Consider the following 16,771-nt stretch of genomic DNA (forward strand, 5'->3'; position numbering starts at 1 on the left):
ACGTTTTCCAAAGATAGATTGGGCTGTCAATACAACTACATTGCATGTGCATATAGGTACCGTTAAATTTCCCAAGCACGTCATGGTTTCCCCCTGTAGCCCAGTGGTTACATTTCCGAGCTTCGGTTCGGAAGGGCCGGCGTTCAGCGCCCGCAGGGGGACCCTTTTGTTTCTTTTCGTATTTGGCTAGGACCGAATAGTGTTCTTTTTCGTACAATTTTCTGTTTTTTTCCCTTTGAACTAAGTTAGCGTTAAAAATTATTTTAAAAGAAAGACATCCTGAACCTGGCTAATCGTAAAATACCCATCTAGCCATGCCTTTATTTGCTTTAAGCCCTCTTTCTTAGCCCTTTGCCAATAGGTGAAGACCTTAAAAAGCATGCAGGCATCTCATTTGGAACTTCAATTTTTTTTCGGTTTGGAAAACATGTAATGGATTTCAAAGTACTCTATAAACTGATGCAAAGCTATTTAAAAAGCTTAAGGGTTTAGTTTGAATGCTTTTGGTTTCCGCCCAGAGATAAACCTTATAAGCTATTGAAGCTTTCCTCGGGTAACTTATGGCCTGAATTGTTAAATAAAGGCCAACTACTATCGTTAGAAGGAAGACAATGGTTAGAGAGGCTGCAAATTACATAGAGGTTAGTCTCCATTAGGTCTGTCATTTCTTTTATAGCACGTTTTCCAAAGATAGATTGGGCTGTCAATACAACTACATTGCATGTGCATATAGGTACCGTTAAATTTCCCAAGCACGTCATGGTTTCCCCCTGTAGCCCAGTGGTTACATTTCCGAGCTTCGGTTCGGAAGGGCCGACGTTCAGCGCCCGCAGGGGGACCCTTTTGTTTCTTTTCGTATTTGGCTAGGACCGAATAGTGTTCTTTTTCGTACAATTCTCTGTTTTTTTCCCTTTGAACTAAGTTAGCGTTAAAAATTATTTTAAAAGAAAGACATCCTGAACCTGGCTAATCGTAAAATACCCATCTAGCCATGCCTTTATTTGCTTTAAGCCCTCTTTCTTAGCCCTTTGCCAATAGGTGAAGACCTTAAAAAGCAGGCATCTCATTTGGAACTTCATTTTTTTTTCGGTTTGGAAAAGATGTAATAATGGATTTCAAAATACTCTATAAACTGATGCAAAGCTATTTAAAAAGCTCAAGGGTTTAGTTTGAATGCCTTTGAGCTCAGCCCAGAAATAAACCTTATAAGCTATTGAAGCTTTCCTCGGGTAACTTATGGCCTGAATTGTTAAATAAAGGCCAACTACTATCGTTAGAAGGAAGACAATGGTTAGAGAGGCTGCAAATTACATAGAGGTTAGTCTCCATTAGGTCTGTCATTTCTTTTATAGCACGTTTTCCAAAGATAGATTAGGCTGTCAATACAACTACATTGCATGTGCATATAGGTACCGTTAAATTTCCCAAGCACGTCATGGTTTCCCCCTGTAGCCCAGTGGTTACATTTCCGAAAGACACCCTGAACCTGGCTAATCGTAAAATACCCATCTAGCCATGCCTTTATTTGCTTTAAGCCCTCTTTCTTATCCTCCTGCCAATAGCGGGTGAAGACCTTAAAAAGCAGGCGTCACATTCGGAACTTCAATTTTTTTCGGTTTGGAAAAGATGTAATAATGGATTTCAAAATACTCTATAAACTGATGCAAAGCTATTTAAAAAGCTTAAGGGTTTAGTTTGAATGCTTTTGGGCTCCGCCCAGGAATAAACCTTATAAGCTATTGAAGCTTTCCTCGGGTAACTTATGGCCTGAATTGTTAAATAAAGGCCAACTACTATTGTTAGAAGGAAGACAATGGTTAGAGAGGCTGCAAATTACATAGAGGTTAGTCTCCATTAGGTCTGTCATTTCTTTTATAGCACGTTTTCCAAAGATAGATTGGGCTGTCAATACAACTACATTGCATGTGCATATAGGTACCGTTAAATTTCCCAAGCACGTCATGGTTTCCCCCTGTAGCCCAGTGGTTACATTTCCGAGCTTCGGTTCGGAAGGGCCGGCGTTCAGCGCCCGCAGGGGGACCCTTTTGTTTCTTTTCGTATTTGGCTAGGACCGAATAGTGTTCTTTTTCGTACAATTTTCTGTTTTTTTCCCTTTGAACTAAGTTAGCGTTAAAAATTATTTTAAAAGAAAGACATCCTGAACCTGGCTAATCGTAAAATACCCATCTAGCCATGCCTTTATTTGCTTTAAGCCCTCTTTCTTAGCCCTTTGCCAATAGGTGAAGACCTTAAAAAGCATGCAGGCATCTCATTTGGAACTTCAATTTTTTTTCGGTTTGGAAAACATGTAATGGATTTCAAAGTACTCTATAAACTGATGCAAAGCTATTTAAAAAGCTTAAGGGTTTAGTTTGAATGCTTTTGGTTTCCGCCCAGAGATAAACCTTATAAGCTATTGAAGCTTTCCTCGGGTAACTTATGGCCTGAATTGTTAAATAAAGGCCAACTACTATCGTTAGAAGGAAGACAATGGTTAGAGAGGCTGCAAATTACATAGAGGTTAGTCTCCATTAGGTCTGTCATTTCTTTTATAGCACGTTTTCCAAAGATAGATTAGGCTGTCAATACAACTACATTGCATGTGCATATAGGTACCGTTAAATTTCCCAAGCACGTCATGGTTTCCCCCTGTAGCCCAGTGGTTACATTTCCGAGCTTCGGTTCGGAAGGGCCGGCGTTCAGCGCCCGCAGGGGGACCCTTTTGTTTCTTTTCGTATTTGGCTAGGACTGAATAGTGTTCTTTTTCGTACAATTTTCTGTTTTTTTCCCTTTGAACTAAGTTAGCGTTAAAAATTATTTTAAAAGAAAGACATCCTGAACCTGGCTAATCGTAAAATACCCATCTAGCCATGCCTTTATTTGCTTTAAGCCCTCTTTCTTAGCCCTTTGCCAATAGGTGAAGACCTTAAAAAGCAGGCATCTCATTTGGAACTTCAATTGTTTTTCGGTTTGGAAGACATGTAATGGATTTCAAAATACTCTATAAGCTGATGCAAAGCTATTTAAGAAGCTTAAGTGTTTAGTTTGAATGCCTTTGGGCTCAGCCCAGAAATAAACCTTATAAGCTATTGAAGGTTTTCTCGGGAAACATTTGGCCTGAAGTGGTTGCATTCGGAGCTTTGGTTTGGAAGGGCGGGCGTTCAGCTCTCTCAGCGCGAGTCCGTTTTTTACTTTTGTATTTTCTAGGAGTAAGTAGTTGCAGGTCAGTATGAGTCCTCCGTGGCCCAGTGGATTAAGGATCTTACTTTAGTTCGGGAGCTTTAGGGCCTGCGTTCGACTCTTAGCGGGGGACTCTATCGAGCTGAATATTTTTTATGGCGTATTATTTTTATTTTTTTGTTTAAACTGAGAAAGGAGTGGTTCAAATCTAGATTACCTTTAAATGCCGTTGAGCGTCTAATGTTTGAGCAATAGAACACTTTTTCCGTGTCGGAGAAATCCAGGCAGTTATACAGACCCGAACCGTAGTCGAGGGTTTGCATAACTTTCGAGAATTATTCTCCCAAATATGGAGTGCAACGCAATCCTTTGTGGGGAAAAAATATGGCGGCTCTACATTTTACCAAAATACCATGCGAACTTGACAGAGCTCAAAAACAACAACAACATTTCTTCTTACAAACTAATTAAAATTAATTAAAAGGTGTAATTATTAATAAGGGTACTGGCAAACTTAAATAAACAGTGGGTTAAAAATGCCAGATTGCCAGTTTGCTAACCGACTGTGCATACTATAGGTATAGATTGCAAGAAAAGCCTTTTTTTTAACAATATTTATCCCTGTGCTAACGGAATGGTGTATGCTAGGTTTAAAGTTGTTAGAACTTTTCTGAACGCTTTTATGAGGGTTGTTAAAGTTTTCGTACGCTGAGAATTATGGGTAAACGTATCAGTCGCCATTTTTTCCCACGGAGGATTTGAATTCGTAACGGACGCCGGATAAACCTGAAGAGGAACGCAAGCCCAATACCATGTAACGCAAGAGGAAACTGGCGGAAGGTGGAATTCAAAGTGGCGAACTCACTAGTCAAAGGACCAGGGGAGGCATGACTAAAGCCACATGAAGGTTTACCCACTCACAATGCAATAAGAAATGCAAGAGATACACGGTGTAAGTCCCAAGAACACGAGCAGAAACAGCAGTATGAAATACGGGTTAGAGAGAAGAGGAAATGTAGTGTGCCGAATTAACGGGTTAACAAACTAGGGAAAGCCCACCCATAATTCAGAAGGCAACGGAACGTGACTGGAAGCGTGTTCGGGAACGGACAATAGAGAAATAGTATAACCTTCAAGAAAATGGGCGGGATGAAGTATACGAAATTTATTTCTATGCTGAATTATTTTCCAGAAATCAGTGAAAAGCCTGTTTTAATATTCAAATACCCCGCCTTAATTGCGACGAGAAAATCGTCCAATTGAATAATAGCAACGAACTATGCATTTGTTGTGTGCCGTTGCAAACGTTTGAAATTTAAATTGCAAATTACTCATACGATGAAACATTTGTCACGTAGTGTTCGTCGGTCGTACACTTGGCCATCCACGTTCAGAACTTCAGCAAACAAAATGTACTTTTCCTTCACTCGTTGCTGCAAAACCACCAGCATTGAGCTTAGGATATGGCTCTACATTTCGAACTTCCATGTAAAAACAAATACAACAAGAACGTTACTTCAAGCAAACTTTACAAGACGTAGTCCGTAAACCAATATGCAAAAGCCGCCTTCTCAGGACATTGCATGGTTGTGAATCCTTCTCAAGGTAACAAATTTACGTGAAAGTAATTCTGTGTTTTCCAAAGATAAATTAGCATTTTTTTTCTCTTGAAAAGAGCTGTAGAAAACCTTTCTGGCGGTTTTTAAAGTCAACAACTTTCACTTGCGAAGTAGTGTTGGTGATTCCTTGTCCACTCATAGTTATTCCTTTTCCTTGACATAATATTCATGCTTATCAGAGGTAGCTATAGATTTTCTGGTAGAAAAATGACACGGATCTGTTCTTGGCACCGACGGCTATAAACAGAGAATTTGGTCACGTCGTCACTTCAGCCAGTTTAATTCGCTGCCAATCTTTTTGCAACTGAACTCCACATTTCACACGACTCAATAAAACACTAATCTCGAGTCGCTTGCACCAAAGATCTTTTGAAGGATTTTTTATGGAAGAAATGTATTTTTTTAATCATAAGGAAATGGTTGTGAATATGGTAAGCCTAAATGAAAGTGAAGAATGATCATCGCAGTTAATTTTCCAATTTAAGCACTTGGAAAGAAGAAGCCTGAAAAAATCAGGGCTTCAACGGGATTCGAACCCGTGACCTCCGCGATATCGGTGCGATGCTCTACCAACTGAGCTATGAAGCCACATATTGGGAGCGAGGTCAATTAATTGAATCCATATCTTCGAAGCCTAAGTCGCTCAAATATTAATTATTTGCTGTTCTGGACTTTCCTTTCAGAAAAGAGGTAACTGCAACACTGACAACTCATGAGGGCACGGCCAATTACAAGATTAGTTCTGGTTAGTTGATCTTTTCAGTTGCAAGCGTGTTCATGAAATGTTAATTCACTTTACATTGCTTTAACCAGTTATGAAATTTTGGTGTTACATCAAAGCAATCGTGATAATGAACCAGAACTTGATGAGGGCCAACGTTTCGAAACGTTATTTCAGGAAAAGATAAAAATCAAATGATTTGTTCAAATAATGACTTTAGAGTATTAATGTTGCCTTTAAGAACTTTGACACTTATGTTGTTTTCTTAACCAGCTCATTTTAGGTTGGAATTTCTATACTGAGGCGCCTTGTGATCTAAACGCGACATTGGAAAATGTCCTGCTCAGCTTATTCAACTATGGTAAGTTCATGCATGATTGTCCAGAATGAAACTTTAGAGTGTGGTTGTTTTCTTCAGTTAAAACGTTAGAAACTTACGTAGTTTTCTAAACCTCATTTTAGATTGGAATTACTATACTGAGGCACCCGATGAACAAAACATGATCGTCGGACAAAGCCCTGCTCAGATATATCAGCTATGGTGGGTTCATTGTCATCTTATTATCTCGTTTATGTTCTATTAATCACACACAATGCACAGTGAGGGAATCAGATGTCGATTTGGCCAATTTTCGTTGAAACATTCGAAAAGTTTCGGAGGTTTTAATTTTTTATCCAATCAGTACAAAGCGCAACCATTCGAGAGAATTTTGTCGTTGCTTAGCTTGGAGGTCGAAATTTCGACCCTAGACTGTGCAGAACTCGATAGCTGAGAAACCACGTTCACACACGCAACCCATCATGCAGAGCCTCCGTGCGTGCTATAACTTAACTATTTTTAGAACTGTAATTAGCACAGGGGCCTCTTGGTTTCCCACGAAATATCTTGTTTCTGCAAAAAAGGAAGCAAAACATTGGCCAAAGGGAATCCCAGTCTTTGTGGTGACAAAAAATGGTCTTAGCTCCTCGGGTATCATTGGCTATTTAAAGGGGTCGTGTGAAAACTCCCACTAGAGCTTTTTCTAAAAATAGAAAGATACGGGAAAGTGTTGACTGGCAGGGTTAGTATACGAGATGGAGACTCCAGTTAATGGGTTCCTGGCGTGATTTAATTCAGTGATAAGAGAGGACATTATAGGGAATCCGAGAGTGAATTTGGCAATAGAATTTGTAAATACTTGTGTTTCAAAACCATCATAACGACAGGCTTTTGTGAAAACCTGATGCAGAAAACTCTCATTTGCAATTTCGTTGATTTGAACCATAGTTTTTATAAGCCCCACTTGATGTGGGTGACCTTGAATGACCTTTAGTGTCATGAATTCAAGTTAGCTGCTATTTTGGTTTATATTATGATGCAAATTAATCACGTGATTAGCAAGCAGCTTCCAATGAGATTTCGACCAAATTCATAATATTATTTCGTGCTTCCCGAATGAAATGTGCTTAATTTTACCACTTGCGAAGAGCTTGGACAAAAGAAAAATGTTTTAAGCTGCTGACTTTCAACTCTCCTAACCTACCAGTTATACTACTTCATCTATTTTCGCGAGGATAAAATGTAGATTGTTCCTGCTACTTTCAGCTTTCGACTAGTGTACGCGCTTGAACCTTTAGATGTATGTTTTTTTTTTGGTATAATTCTTGATAAACATAGTTGACCTAGACGCGTTGTATTTTTCCACAGTGTGACCCCATGCTCGGCATTGTCGCGGGAAACAGGCACTGATTATCATGGATACATTGGCTCTCGTGGATTCTTACAGAGGCCAGCTGCAGATGCCTAGGGACAAGAACAAGGGTCTGAATAACTTGATGTGGTTTCCGTTGTATGTGGCTCGTTAGGTAAAGAACAATGATTACACCGAAAATTGTTTCCAAGAACAATTAGGACATCGAATCAGCTGACGAGATTGAAGCAAGGAAATATTGTCTCGATGCATAATCAAATTCTCACAAGTAATAAAAGAATTGTGTGCTATTCAGTAAGGAGAGTTAAGAATTCGGACCCATGCTTTGAAATCAGACCTAAAGTTAGTGTTGGACATACAACTTCAGTTTAATTTTTTTTAAAGTCGTTTCGTCTTCTATTGTACGGTGCAATTGATTGTGAATGTTTCTAAAACCTCGCCGTACTTTTTTCTACAAGAAACCTAAATTTAGTTTCGGTCACGCAACTTAATTTAGAATTTTTGAAGAGATTTCGTCTTTATCGTACGGCACAATTGTTTGAAAATGTTCCTAAAAATCTAGCCGTACTTTTTTCTCTCTAGAGATCAAAATTTATTGTGAGAAATGCAAATTTGTTTAAATATTTTGAAGTCATTTCAAATCCTATTTCACGTTAGTAAAAAGGCTCACCGTGCTTTTTGAATTCTAGATTTTACAGCAAACTACACCAGTGAAGTAATTCACGAAATATTCTGGAGATAACTAAAATTTTGAACTCTTGCCATTTTACAAATAGGAAAATCGAATTATCTCTGAAGCGAACACTGAATTTCTGACCAAATGTATTCGACTTACTCTTTCATTTTCGTTTGGTCTCCTTGCATGGGTCCGCGTTTATTTATATTCAATGCATTGAAAACTTAAGAATATTGTCAGTTGGCAAAGAATATTTGAAAATCAGGTCTAATTTTTTTACAGAAATTCCTTTTGAGGGACAAAGAGTCTGTTGTTTAAAAATTTCCGGCAATTATATTTTCTACATATATATTATAAACACCGTTTGTACAATCAAGCCCGTTTTCATTGAATCTGTAATTTCAGTTTTGAATTAAATTCTTGTAGATATTTTTTTATTTCCCTTCATTGCTGTAATTACTAGTTAGAAATTGTTCAGACTTTGTTACAATTGTAAACTGTTTTGATTAATTACTTTGGTCGATAGATACAGAGAAATTTTACGACTCGTAAAATTACTCTGCATCTATTGACCTCAGTAGTTAGTTAAACAGTTTTTATACTTGTAAATATATACTCAGTGAAGATCACAACCTATAAATCAGTTCTCACTTTTAATACTTTATTGAATTGAAATAAAGAAACAATATTGTAATCAACAAATGAGTCTTGTGTCACTAAATAAAAAAATGCGCGCTTTTAAAGGGGCCTGGAAACTAGTCGAAATGTAGGCTATCTCTTTTACTATTTTTTGACTATGTAGGGTCGCCGATGCGGAAAAACGTTCTGCACTTTTAAACAGAGTCTAGTAACTAGTCAAAATAAAGGTAGACTTTCGATGGGCAAAATCTGATTATAAACTGCACAGATTTTTTCCCGCCAAAAGACTTAGTTTATTTTTGACAAATTTCAAGACTTCATTTAATAGCGCAGACTTTTTTCCCGCCAAAAGACTTAAATTATTTTTGAGAATTTTAGACACAGAGTTTTTTCCCGCCAAAAGACTTATTTTTTTTTCTGAAATAATTCCAGGCACCGTTTAAAAGCGCATACTACTTTCAGGCCAAAGGACGAAGAATTAACAAATAACCTATAAAAACGTAATTCTTTTCGTTCCAAAATATTATGTTTTCTTGCTTCGATGCATTTAAATCTGACTAAATTAAATGTTTAGCGAGTTTTCGCGTTCTTTATTAAATATATTTGTGCATATTCACCAAAGGAAAAAAAAAACACTACACGATGAGAGCTTGCGGCTATCTTATGTAGCATCGGTCTCCAATTGCAATTGGTGCGATTAACTTCTTTCAATTCTGCAAAATATGAGAGAGAAATGAGAAATTAGAAATATAGAAACACAAAAAGACAACGATAATTTCATTGTTTAATAGAACACATTAAAATTCTGTGCGAAGGCGCGCACATATTTCTCTAAACATTTAATTCCTTTAAAACAAAAAAACACTGAGCTCTCGTAAAAATATGTACGGGTGAGACTCCTATTAAAATTTTGTGTTACCCCATAATTTCTTGTGCCTTTCATGTTTGGGATTTTGTAAGCCAATTTCTCACCTCGTTATCTCCACTGTGTCGAAAATATCCTGCATTTTGGGTCCAGCAGAGTATGAAAATAATGCTCATTTTCTCTCCTTATTCTGTAGATATTTTTACATCCTAACAACTCGATCGATAAGCCAATGTAATGATTGTTGTTGCCAACGCAAAACAGCCTTAATTTAGCGTTCTGATTCACTAGAGGAGTAGCTGAAAGGTCCCTATCAACTAAATTATTTTTGTCTTTTATTCTTCGAGCGCGTTATGCTAATATTCCCTAACACGCTTACTACGACGTGCATAAAAATTACCGCGAGTGCAAGTCTCACTGGGCCTTGAAGGAGCGGACATTACAAATGACGTTTCCACAGAAACTAACATCGCGTGAAATCTTAAAAACTCCGTTTCTCAGACTTTCGTTGAAATTTAAATGACACCTGGCTAAGTATCACATGAAAGGCACAATGGTAATAACAGATAAACTTTCAAGTTTTGGAGTTGGTCTGAAAATGTAAATGCACTCTGGTATTGTAGAAAATTTTAATTAACTTACACAAGAGTGTATTAAAACTCAAATCCTTGTTTGTGTTGATTATTGTTTCCTCACTTCCAAAAATTCATTTATTATTTTATTAAGCGTCACTAAAATTCCACGTCTGGAGTTTATAATATTTTAACCCCCAAAACAAAGTGATTAAAATATTGCAAAAGCCGCTGATTTTGTTCATAGGAAATTAGGAATAAAAATTAAAACAAACATACCAAACGTCCTGTTAACTCAAAGAAGTTTCGAAGAATATTTGAACAACACATGAAAATATTAGCGTATTCCATAGTAATGGAATATTATGGTTGCATTCGCATCTATCAATATGTCTATATTGGCGTATGTCTAGTTATTGTGTCGAGTTATCCCGAAAGAAAGGCCTCACAAGCGCTAGCTAGTATTAAGATACTAAACAATTAAAATAAAAACAATGCCTCTGGATTAGAAAAGGAAAAATAGGTGAACGAGAGTTCAGATAAAAAAAAAAAGATTAGAATCATTGCAAAGCAGATTTTTTGACTTCTATCTCCGAGAAGACCGGAGCAGAATTGTGTAAGAATTATGAATCAATATAATCAAAAGGAAAAAGCTGAATATTTTTCTAAATATTTCACTTATTCACAACCAACTTAGGTTGAATCTAATATTTTTTGACACAAACTTTGACGAGTTAATTGATGTAATACAGCTTTTGATTTGTTAGACTTTTGTTGTTGCCATGAAGACATGGACATTAGTTGAGCGTTTCAGTAACATAACCGTAAGGTGTGATGTGATGCAAAAGCAATCATTCTTAAGAAAATCTTTGCATCTATACTTTTTACAATGATTTCTAAATCAATTGGCCTTATTCAGTCATGATGGCCATCGTGATCTTTGCATTTCATATAACATGCAAATTGGCTATGTGGTTTTCCAGGGACCAGTCACCATTCTTACCGCAATTTTTGACTGTCAGATAGACAACTACAGCATGACGGAAGAGTTATTGGTTTGGAATAATTTCTTGGTATTCTGACAACACAAGTCGGTTATCTTTAAGAAAAGCTCAAAAATAGCCTCAAGTGCATTAGTTACTACAAAGCCATAGACATGCAATACATGTGAACACAAGATTAATTTGCATTATGGTAGAAAAAAATTGCTACTGAAGTTATTTAGTGTTAAATTCTTTCTTAAAGAAGAAAACAGAATATACTAATGAATCAGTAATACGCAAAGAAAACACGCATCAGGAAACAATGGACTTTTCAGTTAAAACAAAAATAGCCATGTGCACCCTGGTAGCCATACAGGGGGTCAATTGAGATATCTCTCGTGACGTAAATTTGACACCAATCAAAGTGAAATGATGAAGAACCTGGCTAAAAACTTTGAAAAACACACAATCATTTCCTCCTGTAATCATGTTTTCTCATTTGTTACAACAGCATTTCGTATAAATTCACTTCTTCCCCTCCCATGCTCCTTTGTTGATAACTAATGAAGTTACAGTCCCTTAATGTTGAGGTTCAGAATGAAAATGGAAAAATTTGCAACTGCATGAACTAGCTTGGAAAGTTTTATTTTCTATTAAATTTTCTGTAGCGGTATTGTTTAGATGCTTCTACATTGTTGGTACATTCTCAAAATAGATGGACATACTCTGTCCTCAAATACGGTTTTCATTGGCCAATTTTCTTCCATCGAGTCATCTGATTCAATTAGCTGTACTAGAACTATTTGCAGATACTTTTCCACCTTTTTGTCTTTAATTTTTATCAAACACTTCATTTCACACATGTTTCTACCAAAGTCAAAGTGCCAGAAAAACTTGAACTGGTTGGTGTATTGTCGCAAAACCAACCTAATGGAGGTTTTCAGTAGTTCATTTTGGAAATTGTATCCCTTTAAATTTGTCAAATTTATCATGTTAATCATTCCTTAAAAGAAATAAACAATTCCAGGAAAAAACAAAATAAGAGAGATTGGAAAATGGTGTAACACTAAGACCCTAAATTGACATAAAATCGTAAATAAATGTTCACTAAATGCACATGTTCTCAATAACACGCAAGACAGTTTACAAAAGAGTGTAATCAACAAAGAAACAACAACAACAAAAATCATTGCATTTTGAAAAGCTAAGGGAAAAAATGTCTGTATTAAATAATCTGTCTATATTGTTGTTTTCATGAAAAAAAATCCTTTACACATTTAAGGTAGCGAATATAAAAACTAAGGACTGATTTTACTATTACTTTATTATTTTGATGAGGCGATTTTTAAAGCCATCAAATTCCTGCTCCAGAAGATAAATTCTCAGGACAAAGTGTATTGAGGATTGTAAACACGATGATGATTACACGTATTTGTTTAAAAAACATGTACATTACTGTGCAAAAAAAAAAAAAAAAAAAAGAATGAAGGCGAATTTGCCAAAATTTGGCTATTGTTCACACGAAACATGGCAAAATTTTTGAGCGAAAAAAATGTGATTTTTTAGCAGAGATTTCAAAGAAATTTCCTTGAGCCACACGGAAGTTTGAACACATGCACGAAATGTAGGTGGTAAAAATGATCAATAAATTGTGCAAGTGAAGTAGTCTCAAACTGAACATTGCAAATGCAAAAACAGACCAAATACAACATTGTAAATCACAAAAGCCCAAGGAGACCCTTATAGCAAATAGAATTAATGTAGGGGAACACATGCATGCCTACATTGCCATTCTATCGTTTCTCATTTTGTATCTGATTGGTTTCTTTCAATCTAAAATCGAATGCAATGTCGAATTACTTTTCACACTCAATTCAAAAATGGTTCTAATCTAATAAGTGAATAAGAAAATTCATAGGTTTGTCAACTTACCAACATGAAATCTCCTCGTTATTTAATGTAGCATAGTAAAGGATCAGAGTTACAGCATTGAACTGTAAAAAGAAAAAAAAAAACAGTCAAAAAGATAAAGTACATGTACCAATACATTCAGTATTGATACGTCTATTACTGTTTGATAAGTAGGCAACACTGAGTTGACGGGCACATCATTAAATTTTTAATTATTTCAGAACAGTTTGTTTACCTACAACTGGCCTGGGACTTGTGAACAATGTGCTAGATAGCCTAGACCTTTTTTTGAGCAGTTATATGTACTCAAATTAAGTTAATTTTTGTGTAGCATAATGTATGTATTAGATTCGACACGGCAGAAATCCGACGTTTGATATCGGTGTCGCATTTCTGTCGGACAATGCGACAAGAACAGTCGGACGTGCGGCAGAAATGCGGCAGCAGATTCAGACGTCGAATTACTGTGGAATTTAATTTGTTGAATTGAATTCGACGCGGCAGAAATGCGACGTATGAACCGGGCCTTAGTCAGTCAGTGACGCGATCAGCCAGTCGTGCGATCAGTCAGCAAGTCACATTTAATACACATTAAATCTGATCCTTGAACTGTTTAAACGTTTTGTCTCCTATCATCTCAGTCAGTGAGTGAGTGAGTCAGTGAGTGAGTCAGTGAGTCAGTGAGTCAGTCAGTCGTCAGTCAGTCAGTCAGTCAGTCAGTCAGTCAGTCAAGTCAGTCAGTCAGTCAGTCAGTCAGTCAGTCAGTAAGTCAGCCTATATTTTCGCAATTTATGAAAAAGGCCAGTCAAACTCACCGAAACGTCGTCGATTAGATAAATTTTAACCTGGGAAATGAGGAATCCCGGAAAACAGAGAGCAACTTTTAGTTCTAATTTCTGTTGCATAAAGTAAATGTTTTTTTGTAAATGTTTTGTGGAGTTTAAGATTAGTCGAAGTCAAAACTGATGGATGATAGATAATTCTTGCTTATCCTGGATTATCTCATATCGTGTTTTGAACAAACGGACCCAGGTTTTCTTTTGTTATATACATACATACATACATACATACAACATTTGATCGACGTAGATCCTTTATTTTGAGAAGGTTAAATTAAAGGCAGCACTAGACTGTTACGTTGACGAAAAACAGATAGAAGTTCGGGAAGTAAACATGTATCGTTAAATGCCATATAACAGCTCGTACATGATACGTATCCTCTAAATGACGTGTTGAAGTCAGCCCCGGTGAGACGTAAAGTAATTTTCGTTCATCGGCAAGTCTTTGCAGCGTTTGTCTTGCCTTGTTTTTCCTAAACCCTAACCCTAAAGGAACAAAACCAGAAGATGATTGAGTCAGATGACTTACAGACATTTACTAGAGTTCTATTTTGATTGCAATCAACAGACGAAGTCAAAAACAGTAATTGACGGTCTACAAATTGATTCTTACCTCTGGTTTGGATCTGCAGGGCGAATCAACGATACATGACTGAGTTACGGCATGTAAGCCCGTCTTGATTCTTGTCCCTTCACCAAAAGTAAACCTAAAATGAAGAAAAGATTTGAGACTTCAACCCTCAAGGCAACTGTGAACCCTCAAAAGTAACGAAAGTTTGCTGTGAACTTACCATTAAAGTGAAAATCATTGAAATCACAAGCTGGCTTCGATTCATTGTTTGAACTCTAACAACAAGAAAGAAAAAACAAACTGAAAAAAAAAATCAGACAAGAACACCCTGAATATCAACAATAAACAAAGTAGAAGAATGACAATACAAAATAAAACAATGTAAACCAGAAATACTGAAATACGCATTTACAGGCCTGATTATAAGATTTTTTAAATCACTTCATGTTTAATCACGAGATTTTAAAGCTAAGATAACAGAGATTGTGCATCATTTGCAGGCGATGCCCACTGGAAATCAACCTATGTTTTCATATTACCCAAAGAAGTAAATAGGTGTGTCTCTCAACGGTATTTCATTCAGTTAGCGAGTAAGATAGTATTCACTACTAAAACCTTACATATTTTACCTCATGAGTGGAAACTGTGCACACACTGTTGGAGATGGCAAAAGTTTCAAAAACTATATAGCAACTGATTCAATAGAGGTTTGCATAGTTCTACCAACCTGATAAATATCATCCAAAGACGTAGCAGCTACATTCAAGCTCGACTGAACCTCCAGGATTAAGCACGCGTACCTGTCTTCACGTCAAATAGATCGTTGTTTTGGTCCAATAATCGTTATCTGGCTATGGAGCAACTCTCTCTTTTTGTAGTAACATCATGACCATCAGATTAACAAGCTTAAATTCTCTTTTTTTCGTAGAAATGAGGACAGAACAAGAACCAACGACGGAGTTGGCGAATAACTGAACACGAGATGAATAATTATCAGCATCAGCACGTGCACTTTGAATAATTTGCAATGGAAATCATTGACCGAGAGTAGTTTGGCGCAACACAGTACATTTCGAAAGTTTGTTATTTCTTTAACAGTCGTCAGAAACCGAAATACTTAAGGAAAAGTTTGGTTGCCGAGATGATGATAAAAAATATTTTTATACGGCCATAGCAAAGAAGATATATCATAGATTGAAATCAAAGACTTGATAAAATTGGCCAATAGTTTCAACTTTTTATAATTTGTAATCGGCAACTCCCTCTCTTGATGGAAACTAAATTACACGGGGAGCTAAGAAGAAACCCACCGGTTAATTACCGTAAACGTCCGAAAGCAACGATCCCCGAAAGTAACGTCATAAAATTGTGGTCGCTAATAAATCCCGAGAGTAGCGACCTTCCCGAAAGTAACCAGTCTACTCAGTCCCCACCCCACCGAAAACAGTCAGGTGAAAGTTACCGTACGGTCGCTTGATTTAAGGCACTCTAGCTTTACAACAAGAGAAGGTATCGCTTATGCCACGAAGCGTTGTAAATGTCAAGTCATGCTTCGTGAGTTCATGTTGCGCTGTGTTAAAACAAAACCAGTAGAATCTTCATCAAGTAGCAGGAACGTACTAACATGAACTCTTTTTAAAATTAAAATTGAAAACTCGGTATCATTTTCAACAGGAGCGTATTGAGAGGAACGTTTCTTCAAATTTATATTGAAAACTCGGCCAACGCACTGAGATATTGTTAAAGCAGAGTAGCATAGCAGTGCGTCACTAAGTAGAAACAATTTACGGTATCTTGCTAGCTTTCCTGATGACCACTGGGAAAACGTACATCTAGGCAGGAAGAGCCAACCCATGTGGCAGCAACATAGATTTAAACTGGAACGAGGAATTTAATCTGATGTTTAAGGAACTCTTTTTACGAATTTCCGTCTTTTACATAACGTTTTTTGCTCCCCGAAAGTAACGACACCTCGATACTAACGACCCCCCCGAAAACAACGAGTCCCAAAAGCTGTTAATTCCGAATGTAACGAAGGTAGTTGTCCTTCGGAAGTTTACGGTAGGCTCTCCAGTTCGAGCTTTATTTTAATACAGATAGAAACACTTTTTGGGTTTGTGCCATTTCTAAATAACTAAATGTATAATTAATGATCAACTGAATAATATGAACGGGCTTAATCAGGAAACCTGAAAATAACAGTTTAATCAGATAGAAAAACACTAAAGAGATAATGATAAACGATGAAGGAACAAGGATGACTAAGGATGGAGAAGATTAACACAGATTACAAACGACGAATTTGAAAAATTTAGTCTAAACGTTTCAATATGCGCAAACCGTGACTGAGCTCCTTTACCATATCATAATAATAATAATAATAATAATAATAATAATAAATAAATATTTATATAGCGCCTATCCATGCCTGCTCTAGGCGCTGTACAATTCGCCAAAATGAGCTGTACTAATCTTAATAATTAAAAATGTGCATTTAAGAAAGT

The 16,771-nt window shown here is 36.7% G+C and overlaps 2 long non-coding RNA genes and 1 other non-coding gene across 4 annotated transcripts; 1 reads left to right on the top strand and 2 right to left on the bottom strand.

The window, feature by feature from the left end:
• Window positions 1-3,850: 3,850 nt before the first annotated feature.
• On the top strand, window positions 3,851-8,589 carry LOC145478435 (uncharacterized). 2 transcript variants are annotated; one of them, XR_014048261.1, is made up of 5 exons: window positions 3,851-4,132; window positions 5,483-5,544; window positions 5,794-5,881; window positions 5,983-6,061; window positions 7,208-8,589. It is a non-coding gene; the product is annotated as an uncharacterized LOC145478435 (long non-coding RNA). The 2 variants fall into 2 exon arrangements; XR_014048262.1 differs by lacking the exon at window positions 3,851-4,132 and adding an exon at window positions 4,694-4,785.
• On the bottom strand, window positions 5,315-5,387 carry Trnai-gau (transfer RNA isoleucine (anticodon GAU)). The gene has a single exon. It is a non-coding gene; the product is annotated as a tRNA-Ile (tRNA).
• Window positions 8,590-8,646: 57 nt separating the features above from the next.
• LOC145478436 (uncharacterized) lies at window positions 8,647-16,421 on the bottom strand. Its single transcript, XR_014048263.1, has 5 exons — window positions 14,995-16,421; window positions 14,310-14,386; window positions 14,064-14,182; window positions 12,879-12,940; window positions 8,647-9,239 (listed from the first exon to the last, which is right to left on the bottom strand). It is a non-coding gene; the product is annotated as an uncharacterized LOC145478436 (long non-coding RNA).
• Window positions 16,422-16,771: the final 350 nt, after the last annotated feature.

Source organism: Orbicella franksi, chromosome 2 (genome assembly GCF_964199315.1).
Source record: "Orbicella franksi chromosome 2, jaOrbFran1.1, whole genome shotgun sequence".
NCBI classification, from domain to species: domain Eukaryota; kingdom Metazoa; phylum Cnidaria; class Anthozoa; order Scleractinia; family Merulinidae; genus Orbicella; species Orbicella franksi.